The sequence below is a fragment of the Lepus europaeus genome, chromosome 6 (assembly GCF_033115175.1).
Source record: "Lepus europaeus isolate LE1 chromosome 6, mLepTim1.pri, whole genome shotgun sequence".
NCBI lineage: Eukaryota > Metazoa > Chordata > Mammalia > Lagomorpha > Leporidae > Lepus > Lepus europaeus.
Window position 1 is genome coordinate 113,006,725 of NC_084832.1, and position 14,868 is coordinate 113,021,592.

The following is a 14,868-nucleotide window of genomic DNA, read 5'->3' on the forward strand; positions in this document are numbered from 1 at the left end:
GAACTCGGGTTGTTTTTCTGATCCGTGTGACATTATTCATTCTGTATCCTCCATTATTTTAACTTTGAGTGTAGTTTTTCTGTTATTTATGTAGCAGGAAAGGAGACAGAAGAGAAAATCCCATCTGCTGGTTCACTCCCCATAGGCCTCTAATAGCTTGAGCGGTGTCAGAGGCTGGGAACTCAGTCCAGAAACCTGATTACCTGAGCCATCACCACTGCTTCTCAGGGTATGCATCAGCAGGGCACTGAAACCAGGAGCAAGGGCTGGGAATCGAACAGAGGTACCCCCATGTAGGAGGTGGGCAGCCAAACCGCTAGCTCGCCTAACTGCTGGCTCAGCTGAAGGCCTGCTTCAAGGCATTGCTGTTTTTGAATGGCTAACCAATTGAGTCTGTCGTGCAATGGAAAGCACCGCTGGCCTGGAGTAACCCCTTTGCCTCCGTGCTTCTGGTCCACAAATCCAGATTCCTAGAGATACAGAGCTGATCACTGCCTCGCCTCTTTGGCTTCCCCTTTGCAGATCTGAGAGCAGCATTGCTATTCTTTGCTGATCAGCAAATGTACAGTTTCAAAAACTTATCTTTCCCCTCAAGGCCTTCAATATTTAAAATCCAAGAATCAGGACTGAAAAAGTAAATAGGTGTGTGGATTTTCTAGATTTTTGGATTCCGCATAAATTGACATTTAACTAAAACTATACATTTTGAAAAAATAATAAATTTTAGATTTTATACCAAAAGAATTTTTGATAAATTATACATGTTTCTCTTAAATTGCTTTTCTGATCTTCTCATTCAAAAACCTTTGAATATATTCTATATGCCTGCTAGCTGCTCAATTTGCCACTCTGGATACAAGGGAAAATGTAGCACTTTTAGAATATTTTTTTACCAGGGGCCATCACTACGGAGTAGCAGTTAAAACTACCACCTGCAGTGTTGGCATCCCATCTGGGCACCGGTTCTGGAGTCCTGGCTGCCCAACTTCTGATCCTTCTCTCTGCTATGGCCTGGGAAAGCAATAGAAGATGGCCCAAGCCCTTGGGTCTCTGCACTTACATTGGAGACCTGGGAGAAGCTCCTGGCTCCTGGCATTGGATTGGCCCAGCTCCGGGTGTTGCGGCCATCTGGGGAGTGAACCAACGGTTGAAAGATTTTCTCTCTCTCCTCTCTTTCTTTCTCTCCTTCTGCCGCTGACTCTGTGTAACTCTGTCTTTCAAACAAATAAAATAAATCTTTATAAAAAATGCTTTTGCTAATGTGGCACTAATGTGATTGGTCAGAAAGTACACAGACCATAAACATCCCTTATGTCCATCATGAGGCATATTGGCTCTTAGTTTACATTGAAGTAAGCAGATACAGCCCTGCCCTCTTGAGGTCTGTAGTCCCTGGTAGAGTCTGAAATGTGAATGTATGTTGACATAAGCAAGGTCATTGTTGCATACCCCCCCCCCCCCGCCCAGATTCTGATGCACTAGATCAGAGCTGAGCCTCAGGAATCTGCGTTTTTCACATATTTCCTCAGAGACCGGATGGGAAAAGACAGCTTGGAATGGGCCCCTCAGTTGTTCCATAAAGGAATCCAGAGTGTCTTAGAACTGCCAGCCAGCTACGTGCATTTTCTCTTATTTCCTTGAGGGTTTCTAGTGGAAAAATCTGTCCTGATAGTTGGTGTCCTTGGTGTTAGTTTAATGGGGAGCTAGCTTTTGTACATTCCTGCTGCTCTCCTCCTTTCCCTCCCTTGTCAACCCCAATCAGTCGGAAATTCTGAAAATTGAAAAGAGGAATAATACCTTTTTTTTTGGTTTTCTTTTTTTCTCCTCAAGGTGCAACTGTTTAGTTAGCTATAAAATCCTACACTTTGGAGTTGTTGAATCTCTTGGATTCCAGTAATCCCTGAGGAGTTTTATTAAGCTAAATGACCACATTATCACAGCTGCAACTTATCTTAAGAACTATTTCTCAGAAAAGCTGTAAGTGGCTAGTGGCTTTCTGTATACTGAGGAAAAAAAATGGAAAACATTTTAAATTCTAACCCTTATCTGCGTTTTCTCAACTTTTTTTGATATTGGAATGTTCAGCTTGTAATCTTGTTTGGGTGAGTTTTTTTTTTTTTTTAATTTGGCACATAAGTTTGGGAGTGCAAAGAGCTTAATATGTAAACTTATTAAATATCTGAAGACATTAAAGAGGATGTATTTTCAGATTCACATTTCACATAAAATTACTATTTTGTGACATTGTGAGAGAGGAGAGAGAGTGAGCAAACACACTCCTATTGCTGTTTCACTTCTCAAATGCCCACAGTGACTGAGGTTATGTCAAAGTCAAAACTGAGAGTTAGGGACTCATTCCAGGTCTTCCCTCTGGGTGGCAGGAACCCAGTTATTTCAGGTCTTACTGTTGGATCCCAGGATCCACATTAGCAAGAAGCTGGAGCCAGCAACCTAAGTCTGGCATCAAACTCACACACTCCTAAGATGCAGGTGTCCAAAATAGCATCTTAACCATTAGACTAAATCCCACCATAAAATTATCATTTGACAACTTGGGAAATCTTTTACGTGTATTTTATTATACATGTTTTAAGTGATGTGTGATGTAAGCCTGTTGTATGTGACCTCGCGTGTAGTGAAATGTGAGACCCAGGCTTTTCTCACAGTCAACAGTGAGCAATTAAGATGGTGAAGTATATCATAGAAATGGCATGTATCATGTATTTTGGTGAATTAAAAACTTGAAATCATGACCCTTATGTACAGAAAAGACTGTAAAATACATTAATACATACAGTTTAGAAAATAGCAAACATTACATTCCCCCTGTTCAGATTATTAGGTGAAGCCTTATCAGAGGCTATACATCTCACAGGGTGCTGTATTTCCATAAAGACGTCTCTCTCTCAAAGGATTATTTATTTGAAAGAGTTAGAGATAAAGATCTTCATTCTGCTGTTTCACTTCCCAAATGGCCGCAAACAACCAGCTCTGGGCTAGACCAAAGCTGGACGCTTTATCTGGGTCTCAAGCGCTTGGCCATCTTCTGCTGCTTTTCCCAGGCCATTAGCAGGGAGCTGGATTGGAATTGGAGCAGCTGGGACCCAAACCACTGCCCAAATGAGAAGCCAGGATCACAGGTGGTAGCTTTACCCCCGTGCCACAATGCTGGCCCCAGCATATGTCTCTTAATATAGTACATATAGTATGAGATGTGACCAAATTGCAGGAAATTGCCTCTCCCCTCCACCCGCCTCCATAAATCATTCCCCAGGACTGGAGAAATAGCCTAGATCAACCTTGACATCCCTTGAAACTCTAATTTTATAGACAATTCTCTGCAAACCACATCCTCACTATATAGTAAGCCACTCCTTCATGTTGGTGTTACCTATTTCCTAAAGAAATGATAAACTAGTGATTTTGTTAATTCTTTTTAACTGAAAATGAGATTCTCTTTACATATAAGGTTTGTAAGCTCAGAAAAACCTGTGTTTATATGCACTATGGTTATAAAAATTAGTACAAAATGTGTAAGCGAAACACACAGAATCATTTTCAAATTCAGTAGGAAAAGCCTCTTGCAATTGGCTAAGGATTTCCAATAGTTAAAGTCTCAGGAGAGGAATAGAGAGTAATGCACAAATAATAAAATGTTTCTATTCCCAGACCTTAACACTCAACTTTTTACAAATGAAACTGTCATCACGCCCGAAACTGAAGTCAATGTGATTTTATTAAGAGTAGGAAGTCTAGACCTTCTAATTACAATCCGATTAGGCCACCCTCATTGTCTAAAAACGATCAACCTCCCAAATCAACAGTAAGTGGCCCGAGACATTTTAAATGTGGCTGTGTAGTCTCAAAGTCGGTGCCATCCCTACTTCTCCCGTGGTCTTACTTCCACTGGAGTCCCATGATTTGTATAGCATGAGAGTAATACAGTCATTGGAAATACCTGAGTAAAGCTCTTAGGCCTTTTGATGCAGTTCATTCATCCACTTTTATTAAAATAGGAGCCAGATGAAGGTCTGAAAGAGAGCTGTGTGCCTGGTCCGGAACAGAAGTACTTACTTAACCTTTATTTTCTAGCTTCATTATCAAGTTCTGGTGTGACTAGGATGGTGGTACAGATAAGCCCCAATTTTTTGAGTTTATAATGAGATTGAGAAACATTTCTTGAGACTTGATTACTTAATTTAATATGCCTTAGCACAGTTGAGAGGTAATGAAGTAAACACTATTACTCATTTGAGTATACAGTCAACAGAAGCCTGGCTCACTGACCTACCATGACATACTCGTCCTGAAAGCAGTAAGAATTAGGATAAACCTCCTCTTCCTCCCCCTCCTCCTGCCCCTCCTCCATCATCATTTTCTTCATCATCATCATCATCATCATCATCATCAAAATTCAGTGGCTCCTCCATTGAAGTATAGCTCTCACTCTACATGTGACCAGTTGTGAAGTCAGCAGCATCCTACATTTTCCACTCCTTGAAACATCAGAAAAGGCAAGAGTGTTAGAGTCCCTGGATACTGTTTAAGCCACATACAGACTGTCCCACCTCTCTTGTGTTTCTGTTGCTTCTGAAAGGTTTTCAAAGTGACATTTTTCTTTTCTGCAATCTGTCTGGCACTCTGAATAACTCATAATTTCTGACCCTGTCAAAAGAAAAGGGATTAGCATCATCTGGTTCTGATCTCATCCTATATGCCTTTGTCAACACTTTGCTTGTGATATATTCACTGGATTCAGAATGAAAATGTAAGATAAAACTCGGGCCAACATCTGAGAAATTCTCATTGATGTCTTTGAAGTACTTCAGATTAGGCTTGTCTTCCTAAACCATATCACTGCATAGGTTGACATTCTTAGAAATAGTGAACCAAAATTCTAGAATCCCCTTAGGGGTCTTCTTTTCCTTCATCCTCCTCCTCTCTCTTTTTTTTTTTTTTTTTTTCCATCTTCAGTCTTGGCCTTTGGTTTCAGCCCCTCTGAAATGACACCTTACTCATCTGGTTTCCATTCACATTCTTCTTTGTAGATCCATAAATTGCATCAGTGGTCTCAAATCTCTTATCAAATAGAGGCTGATGGAGAACAGCTTCGCTCCTTTGAAGATCATGAACTCCGTCAGGATCTGGCTTCCCTCCGTGCTCATGGAGCTTGAAGTTTTTTGAGAACATTCACTCCTGTTTAACTGCCCTGGGCAAGCTTTCAGTGTATCCTGTTGGAGTTTCTACCATACTCTCAAGTGTCTTGTAAAGGACCACAAGAATCTTGAGCATTTTGCATCATCACAACAGCTAGCCATGCCTTTTGGTTTTTGTTTGTTCATTAGTTTCTTCTGCTGCTTCAACACAATCCAAATCTTGATCAAATTCAGACCATCCCTTGTTGTCACTGTCTGTTTTGTTGTAAGAACTCCAAATAGAGGGGGCTGTCTTAGGGAGCCACGTGGCTGCACTTGCACGAGTGACCCAGGGTGGCCCCAGAGGAGAGAGGAGCAGGGGGAAGCTCTGCCAGCAGATGGCGCTAAAAAGGGCCAGTTCTGTGTATTTTCAGACATTGTAACGTTAGAACCACGCAGTGTGTGTTTCATGACTTGCTTTTTCTGTTCAGCATTGTTTTTGAGATTGAACCATGTTGATGTATGTAGCTGTTGTTTGTTCATTTTCTACTATATTTTCATTAATTGTATGAAAGTACCATATCATAACATAGTTATCCATTCAAGTATCAGTGGTCTTTTGCCTTGTTTCTAATGCGTTTTTTGAATATTATTGTGTAATAGTTTAAAGCAAATTACATGTGGCATCCGTTGCACATGTAAAGGTAACTGTGTCAGATGGGAGGTGTATGGTCATCTTTCCCAGGAAGAATCACACTCCAAAGTGGTAATTAATAGTATCCAGTCTCCCCTTCAGGATGTGTGAATTTTAGTTATTTTGTATAACAACAACTCTGAGTATGAAAAGAAATATACTATGATTTTAATTTTCATGTTCATAATTAATAGTAATATTGAACCTCTTTTCATATATTTGGAAGTCATTCATTAGATGTCTTTTTTTTTTTTTTTTGTCCACTTGAAGAATGGGGGCATGCTCATTTTTCCTTAGCATCTACCACTTATGACAAATGTAAAAATAAATTTTATACTTATATGTATTTTGATTTTGTATTCTTTCTTTTCAAGTTCTTGACCTCTTCCCATTTTTTTCCCATTGAAATCTGTAGCACATCCAAGTGCCTTCTGTGTGCTCCCATTTAAGCTCTGTTCTATAGAAAAAGCTAAAGACTTTAAAAATCTGATACAAAGAACTTTTTCAACCCCTTTGCACCATTAATTAGTGGCCCAATTAAGTGACTTGTTAACTTTAAGGCTACTTGATAAATAGTGAACAAAGGACATGCCTTTGGTTTCTGTGTATCTGGAAATAAATGGAGATTTCAGTGGGCTGCAGACACAGTCCCAATAAAGGAGGAAATCAAGAAGCAGACATTTTTGGAACCATTGGTGTTATCCTGTATTCTATTAACTGACTGTAATAATGTAGTTGGCACTGAGGGGAAATTTGTTTCATCTGATTATCTAAATTATCCAAGATGGAGAGACTGTGTCCCTTAAACATATGCTTGAGTCCACAGGGATTCAAACCAATGCCTTGGGTTGAGATAAAAAGTCCTTCCCCAAAGAGCAAGAGGATATGACAACAAAATTATAACCCTTGGCAAATTCCATCAAATTGGCATGAATCTGTGGGCTGAATATGTCAGCACTTATTAAGCTATACATTAAAAATTATTAAGAATATAATTGCTGAAAGTCCTATATTCCTTTCTGCCATTAGCATTTAAGAGGTAGCTGAGCATTCATTTGTTTGGTCTCTGTTGATTATGAATTTAAAAAAAAATACAGAGAAATTGACCTGTCTCTTCCTAATGTTGTTTGGGCATTTTGTGTAGGTAAGTAAGTCTCATTTTATCCAAATACTCATTGCAGAGACATATTTTGAGGGTGATCCTCTCTCCAAAAAGCATACCAGGAGCATGTCCTCAACATGGAATACAAAGAAGGAAAGATGCATCTCTGACATTTTCAAAAATTTCAAGATTTTCCCAAGGTCCCTTTGATAATCTTTTTTGGAGAAATGCTGTATATTTCATTAGGGTTGCTTATGAAATCTTGAGCTGCTAATGTGTGAATTAGTATTTCTCCATAAATAACTCTTTTCCCTGTTTTTGAAAATACCCTAGTAAAACCCAAATACTATGTTCCACCATATTTATATTACTAATTATAATGCAGTTTACAAGTAAAGGCATTTCAGCCTTTGAATTTCTGATCAATAGAATGATCTCTTGCTTTTAGGCAAATATTTTGAGTCATCAAGAACAGCATTTCTAGCTAAATTGTGAACTAAACTAAAATTTAAAGCAGTCAAGTGAATAATTCAATCCCAGCTATGTGAATGGCAGATTAAAAAGTAACATTTGGGGTAGGTGCTGTGGCATCATGGTTATACCACTGCCTGCTGCACTGGCATCCAGTATGGGCGCTGATTTAAGTCCTTGTTACTCCACTTTCAATCCAACTATCTGTTAATATACCTGAGAAAGAAATTGAAGAGGCCCAAATCCTCGGGCCCCTGCACCCATGTGAGTGACCCAGAAGAAGCTCCTGGTCCCTGACTTAGGACCAGCCTAGCTCTGACCCTTGCAGCTATTTGGGTAATGAACCAATGGATGGAAGACCTCTCTCTCTGCCTCTCTCTCTCTGTCTCTGTCTCTCTATCTGTAACTCTGCCTTTCAAATAAAAAGTAACATGACTATTAAAATAATTTCTTACATGAAGCAAATGGAGGTGGCTGCCCCTTGTCCTGGAGTTGGAGGGAGGGAAGTGGAGGGAGGAGGCAGTCAATGGGGACACAATTTGGAGCATTATAGATACTTCACCTGGCTCCTAAAAATTAATCCACATGATTCTGTATTTTTTCAATATTATTATATTTTCAATAATACATTTCTCTAACACTACTTAGTTTAAGATAGAGGAAATCTTATGACTGACAGATTCTGTGTCATGCAAGAGGGAAAATTGTTGATTTCATATCTGTGATTCATACATTAGCCAGCAAATCAGGTTTCCTCCGTTTTGTTTAAAATTCCAAATAACTTAGTAACACCTTCCAAGCACTGTTTTTGCCATGAAGAAGGAAGATAGTTCCGTTTCTCCCGATCATGCCCTTTACCCACAATTGGACCTTGGAATTGTTCAGGATCCAGAGAGGTTTCAGTGAGATGTGATGTGAGTAGTTAAGTTTACTCCCAACTGAATAGGTGGAAAATTTCAAACATCAAAGTTGAAAGGACTTTACGTTGAACATCTGTGCATGTATTGGTCAGAATCTACCATTAGGGTTTTGCAGTATTTGCTTAATCTCAGGTCCATCTGTCTCTCTAACCCTTTGTCCATGCACCAGTGCATCTGTATATTTGATGTAATTGAAAGCAAGTTGCAGACATGGGTACCTTTCCTAGAAATCTATCACTATGAATGTCATTAAGTAGAATTCAGTGTTTATTTCTAGATATGTTTTGAATTGAACTAGTCTATAGAGCTGCTTGGCTGGAAAAAGTACCCATGGGAGAAAAAAGACTACCAAAAGTCAGAATAGTTGAGAATCAGCTGAGAAGGTGCAGTTTTTATCTTGGATTAATAATAGCCTTCAATTACTTGCACTATGCTAAGCATTTCATGTACACTGTTTGATTGGAACCTCACAGACACCCTCTAGACTTGTTGCCTTCAATTTACTCATAAGGAGATGAGGGTTTACAGGAAAATCATTTTTCCAAGGTATTCATCAGAGTCGATCACAATCACATGAGTTAGAATTTAATAAATAATTACAAAAAATCAGTATCTTGATAATGGGAAAATAATCTTTAAAATGTATATCACACTGGCAAAATTAAGCAGTTATACATTTTCTTCCAGTTGCTGCTCGGGCACTCAGAAAGGTTTTAACACAAGCCTCTCCTGTATATTGTATTATAAATAAAAATACAGGGGCGAGGTACAAATACAAAGAAACAAAGGAAAGGCTCACACCCCCTCATCCACTATCCAAATTCTCCCAATGGCAAAGGTGGCCAAGCTAAAGCTGGGAGCTGGGAATTCAATCCTCATTGAGGACAGGATCCAACAACTTGAACCATTGCTTGCTGCCTCCCAGGATCTACATCAGCAGGACTCAGGAATTGAGAGCAGAGTGAGGGCTCGAACATGTGCACTCTGGAACTAGAACATGGGCGTCCCACCCATACCTTAACTAATAGGACAAACACCTGTCTCAAATCATTAAATTTTTATTTTTTTAAAGCTTTATCTATTTATCTTAAAGAGTTACACACAGAGAGAAGGAGAGGCAGAGAGAGGTCTTCCATCTGCTGGTTCACTCCCCAATTGACCGCAATGGCAGGAGCTGTGCCAATCTGAAGTCAGGAGCCAGGAGCTTCTTCTAGGTCTTCCAAGTGGGTGCTGGGGCCCAAGGACTCAGGCCATCTTCTACTTTCCCAGGCCATAGCAGAGAGCTAGACTGGAAGTGGAACAGCCAGGACTCGATCCAGCATCCATATGGGATGCCAGCAGTGCAGTCAGCGGCTTTACCCACTATGCCACAGCACTGGCCCCAATCATTAAATTTTTAATCAGCATTTCTTCAACTTGACCCTGAAGTTCAAAAGAAAGAGAAACAATGTAATTTCTAGGGAGAGAATATGTTTCTTATTTATACTTTGTCTCACTGCATTCTAGCAAAAAGCTTTTAAAACACCTTGGAACTCTTGTGGGGTCGGGGGAGAAGTAGGATAGGTTGTAGAAGTGGGGGATAATTGTATACATTGATACATTCTTAGGACTGTTGAGTTAACATTCACTTACCGTAATATGAGTTAATAGGTCAAATTATGTCAACTAAACCCTATTTGAAGAGATCCTATATGTTGAGTAGACCAAAGGCCTCATTTTTAACATTTTCCAAGCAGAAATGAGCATGTATTTTCTTGCACAGAAAGGGAAGGTATAACCCTTCATTCTGCAGCCTGTCCTTTCTTATAGCCAGTGTACATTGTATACTTGACAGCTCTGTGCAGAATTGATGCATCCTTCCACATGTAACTCTATATGCTAGAGTGTTTTAAAGGGAATGAAGGATTTGCCTACTTAAAATTTTTACTTGAAGGCAAAGAAGGAGAGCGCAAGCAGGCTGGTTCACCCTCCAGATGTCAACAACAGATGAGGCTAGGCTGGGGCTGAAACCTGGGCCAGGAATGCAATCCAGATCTCCCATGTGGGTGGAAGGAACTGGATTGCCTGAGTTACATCAGGCAATTCTGTTACCTCCAAGAGTCTACATTGGCAACTGGTGTCAGGATCTGGAGTCAGGTTTTAGGTCAAGATATTCGGAGGTGGGATGTGGGCAGTTTAAACACTCAACCAAACACCTGCTCTGGATTTGTATGTTTTAAACTAAGTAGGGTCAAGTATTTGGCTCAGCAGCTTAAGTTGCCTCTTGGGATCCCATATCCAACTGCCTGGTTCCATTCCTAGCTACTACTCTTCAAATCCAGCTTCCTGCTGCTGTGCATCCTGGGAAGGAACAAGTTTGTCTAAATATGATCAGAGTCGGCGAACTTGGAAGGCTTCCATAGCCTTGGCAACTCATGACGAGAGCCCAGGGTGGTTACTGGCGCCATAAACTAGAGTGTCAATTTGTTGGGTCAACAACAGGAGTCACTGTGCACTTGCTCCTCATGTGGGATCTCTGTCCTTAATGTGCTGTACATTTTGATTTAATGCTATAACTAGTACTCAAACAGTATGTTTCACTTTGTGTTTCTATGTGGGTGCCAACTGTTGAAATCTTTACTTAATATATACTAAATTGATCTTCTGTATATAAAGAGAATTGAAAATGAATCTTGATGTGAATAGAAGAGGAGAGGGAGCGGGAGAGGGGAGAGTTGCAGGTGGGAGGGAAGTTATGGGAGGGGGAAGCCATTGTAATCCATAAGCTGTACACTGGAAATTTATATTCATTAAATAAAAGTTAAAAAAAAAAGTTGGATCCCTGCCATGCACGTGGGAGACCTGGATGGAGTTCCAGCCTCTTGGCTGTGGCCTGGCTCAGCCCTGGCTGTTGTCATTTGGGGGATGAGGAGTGAACCAGTAGGTGGAAGATCCATCTCTGCCTCTCTCTTTCTCTCTCTGCTTTTAGATAAAATGAACAGCAACGAAAAAGAGGAAACAAGCATACTTTTATTTTTAAAAAATTGAACTATTCTTGACTTACAGGAATAGTGTTGTGTGTGTGAGAAAGAAACCTAGACAGACTTTTTTTTTCTTGTTGTTGAGTGTGTTAGCCTTGAGAGTGAGATCCATAAACAATTTAATGTTTTTTGAAAAACATCTTAACTACTCCCCTCCCACTGCCACCCTCCTTTATAACCAAAAACGGAGCTTGAAAAGCCTTTTCATGATGCATCTGTCTCAACAGCTTGCCTTTCTCCCTGTCACCAGAGTAAGATCTAATCCTCTGCCAGAAGCCACAACTTTGGCTCCTTGAAATCTCAGAAGTACTCATTTCTCAAGTAATTAATTAAAACAAATAAATAAAATGTGTAAGGCTTTAAGGTTTTGCAGATGACTCATGTTCTTCCAAAAGAGGCTGTCAACAATAGCAATGTTCAAAATAATGACTGAGAGTGGGATAATGAACTTTAAGGGTTGTTCTTCATCTGAATTTTGTTTCAAAGTACTCTCATGAGTAAGAATGGTTTATTCCTATTGACAGCCTGGCCCATTTGGAAAAAATGAGGAAGCCACGTTTGGAGGAAGCATGCTAAATTGGAAGGAGTAATGATTCGAAAAGGAGAGAGAAAACAAATGTCCTGATAGTTAGAGGCAGACTTAAACTCCCCATACAGCCATCTGCAGGTTGTGTACCTTGTCAGACCAGGCTTCTGGAAACACCTTCATTGTGAAGGGTTCTTCATGGGAAATGCTTATTATGAAAAAACTAGGCATAGATTCCAAAACTTTAGGCATCAAAATACAACTTACCTTCTAAGTGCATTTGCCATGGACGTTTTTGAAGTCCCATCATTGGTAAGCACTAGATCCGGAGCCTGCACTTGTAACCACTATGCTTACAGCCTTCGCTGAGCCCCTCAGGACTCCTTACCATTTTTAGTTCCTATTTTTGCAGCACCCACCTGGTACAGTGCTTATCGAAATGGAAAACTTCTGTACTATTAAACTGTATAAAATTTATCATTATAAAGGCTTCCAAGAAATAACACATCAGCTGGATATGCTACCTATGTTGAAATATAATTTAGTTGGAGGCCAGCACTGTGGTGTAGCAGATAAAGCTGCCACCCACAGTGCTGCAACCCATGTGGGCGCCAGTTCTAGTCCCGGCTGCTCCACTTCTGATCCAGCTCCCTGCTATGGCCTGGGAAAGCAGTAGAAGATGGCCCAAGTCCTTGGGCCCCTGTACCCGTGTGGGAGACCCGGAAGGGGTTCCTGGCTCCTGGCTTTGAATTGGCACAGCTCCAGCCATTGCGACCAATTGGGAAGAGAATCAGCGGATGGAAGACCTCTCTCTCTCTCTGCCTTTCCTTCTCTTTCTGTGTAATTCTGCCTTTTAAATAAATAAATAAATTTTCTTAAAAATGTAATTTAGTTGACATTTTTCTTTTTTATAATCAGAAAAAGTTTCAGTGCTACAAAATCCTTATTAAAACCAGGACAATTCCAGTAGTCTGTGGAGTGTATTTAAATAATTTGAATTCTAATGTAAAAAAAACCTCCTAAAAGGTCCTTATTTTATATGAAGCTCAAGTCATTTCCAGGTCATAGTTTTGGCACTTGGATTTTTGCTTAGGTTTTTATATATGCAAAAAAGTCAATCAGTTTTCTGAATTTTCTCATGGAGAATTTCTTTCATCATTGTGATGACAGAGCCTAAAGTAATTATACTGACTTAAAAATGTATACTTTATGATAGTTTTTTGTGTTTATTAAAATCAATAAATTCTTTTTTCTAGTTTTAATTTATTTTTATTTGAAATAGAGGAAGGGAAAGACAGCTAGATGTTCCATTTGCTGATTCATTTCCCAAATGCCCACAGCTGCTAGAACTGGGTCAGGCTGAAGCCAGGAGCCTGACACTCAATCCAGGTCCCACATGGGCATCAGGGACCCAGCTACTTAAACTATGGCCTGCTTCTTCCAGGGTGTGTATTAGTGGGTATCTGGAATCAGAAGCAGAGTCAGGACCCAAACACAAGACTCAGTAATGGGTTGATGTTGATGTTACCTGTTTTGATACCTAAATTCCGTACAGTGTGTTCAGCTGTGTCTAGCTTGAGCACATGTATCTCATGTCTCTGTTATTTAGGTCCGGAATTGAAGAAATAAACAAAAGGAGACTCACAGCAAAAAGTATTTTGGTTGATCATCATCTGATGTAAATCTTGTTCCTTTTGAGTTTATGACCAAACAGGAGCACATCTGACAAATGCTGTCCTAGGACCAGTGTGACAGACACTGTAACAGGGCATTGATTCTTTTGTACTGAGCACACCTGGATTTGAGGTTTCCATACCTACAGTTACTTAGACTCTCATCATTGCTTGAAGTAGTTTTTGAACTTTTATAGCTTGAAATGTTAATATTTGAAGCTTGACTGAGGAAACTTCAAATAAGTTCATGGAAAATGAAATTAAAAGGTAATTCTTTGGCATAGAATTTTGTGAAATGCATGCATAGTTTTTTCATAACACACACTTCCATGAACTTTTTGAAGTCCCCTCATATACAAAGATTTCAATATTTTTTTAAAAATTACTTACATGAAAGGTAGAGGGAGAGAAAAAGGGAGAGAGGGAGAGAGAGAGATGTCTTTCTTCCATCTGCTGGTTCATTCTCTAAATACTCACAATGATCAGGGCTATGCCAGGCTCAAGCCAAGAGACCAGAACTCCTTCTGGGTCTCCTACGTGGGTGGCAGAGGCCCAGGCGTTTGAGTCATCATCTGCTGCCTGCCTCCCAGGCACATTAGCAAAGAGGATGCTGGATTAGAAGTGCAGCAGCCAGCACTTGAACTGGTGCTCTGATAGGGGATGTCTCAAGCAACAGCTTAACCCACTGTGCCACACCTGCTCTGCCAACTTTTTTTTTTTTTTGTGCAAAGTGTATCTTTTAATTCCATTTTCTGTGAATGCTTGCAGGTACCCTTGTATAGAAAAATCAAATGGATTTTAATTTGGTTGTTACAGGAAAGCAATTAGTAGGCATACAGAAGAGCAAAACCCAATTATCTAAACCCAAGGTCTCCAGATGATGAATGGGTTTGGTTTGTCAAGATTTAATCATCATTCTATGAGTCCTTTTATTATGGGGACAAAAGGAAGGATCTGAGGGATATTTTTCTTTGGCTATGGGGATCATAATGAAGATGAATTTACTTGTCCATAAAGTTCTTGCTTCTGCTACCTGGCCTAATTTAATAGCTGTAAGGACAAATCTCCACTGTCTTTGAAGAGAACATAGCAACTTTGAGTCTTCATTGACAATCTGTCATTGGTCAGTTAATGAGGAGGATTTAGCAGTTAGTGCTTTAGAATCACAGGGAAAAAAATCCCAGGATGACACTCTGAAGCAACAGAGAAACAACTTGCTTATATAATTTTTGTTTATTGCCAATAGGAGAGGTCTTCTACATTCAAAACTTAGTTCCTTTTTTTTTTAAATAAATTACATAGTTCAGCATTCAGAATTTAAAAGTTT

General features: G+C 39.8%; 1 protein-coding gene and 1 pseudogene across 3 annotated transcripts in view; one reads left to right on the top strand and one right to left on the bottom strand.

Annotated features, from left to right (window-relative positions):
• Window positions 1-5,292, bottom strand: part of LOC133762570 (nucleosome assembly protein 1-like 1) — a 106,065-nt pseudogene extending 100,773 nt beyond the window's left edge.
• PDE3A (phosphodiesterase 3A) overlaps window positions 1-14,868 on the top strand; it is a 316,217-nt gene that overhangs the window by 102,020 nt on the left and 199,329 nt on the right. The gene's annotated exons all lie outside the window — the stretch shown is intronic.